We start from the raw sequence: 508 nt of genomic DNA on the forward strand, positions 1-508 counted from the left end.
TAGGTGTGGTAAAATTCGGGTGTGAAACCGTCTGGTCTGGGACTTTTCTTTTTTGGAATGTTTTTTATTGCTGTTTCAATTTCAGTCCTTGATATCGGTCTGTTAAGGAATTCTATTTCTTCCTGGTTGAACCTAGGGAGGCTGTGTGTTTCTAAAAATCTGTCCATTTCCTTCACATTTTCCAGTTTGTGTGCATAAAGATTTTTGTAATATTCATAAATTATATCTTGAATCTCCATGGCATTGGTTGTAACTTCTCCTTTTTTATTCCTGATGGAGCTTATTAGAGATTTTTCTTTTCTATTTTTCGTTAGTTTAGCCAAAGGCATGTAAATTTTGTTTATTTTTTCAAAAACCAATTTTTGTTTTATTAATCTTCCATATAGTTTCCCTGTTGTCAATTTCATTTGGTTCTGATTTGATCTTATTAATTTCCCTTCTTCTGCTGGGTTTGGGGTCGGTCTGTTCTCCTTTTTCCAGTTCTTTGAGTCGATTCATTAGGTTGTCT

Source organism: Propithecus coquereli, unplaced genomic scaffold, assembly GCF_000956105.1.
Source record: "Propithecus coquereli isolate 6110/MARCELLA unplaced genomic scaffold, Pcoq_1.0 Scaffold8, whole genome shotgun sequence".
Lineage (NCBI taxonomy): Eukaryota > Metazoa > Chordata > Mammalia > Primates > Indriidae > Propithecus > Propithecus coquereli.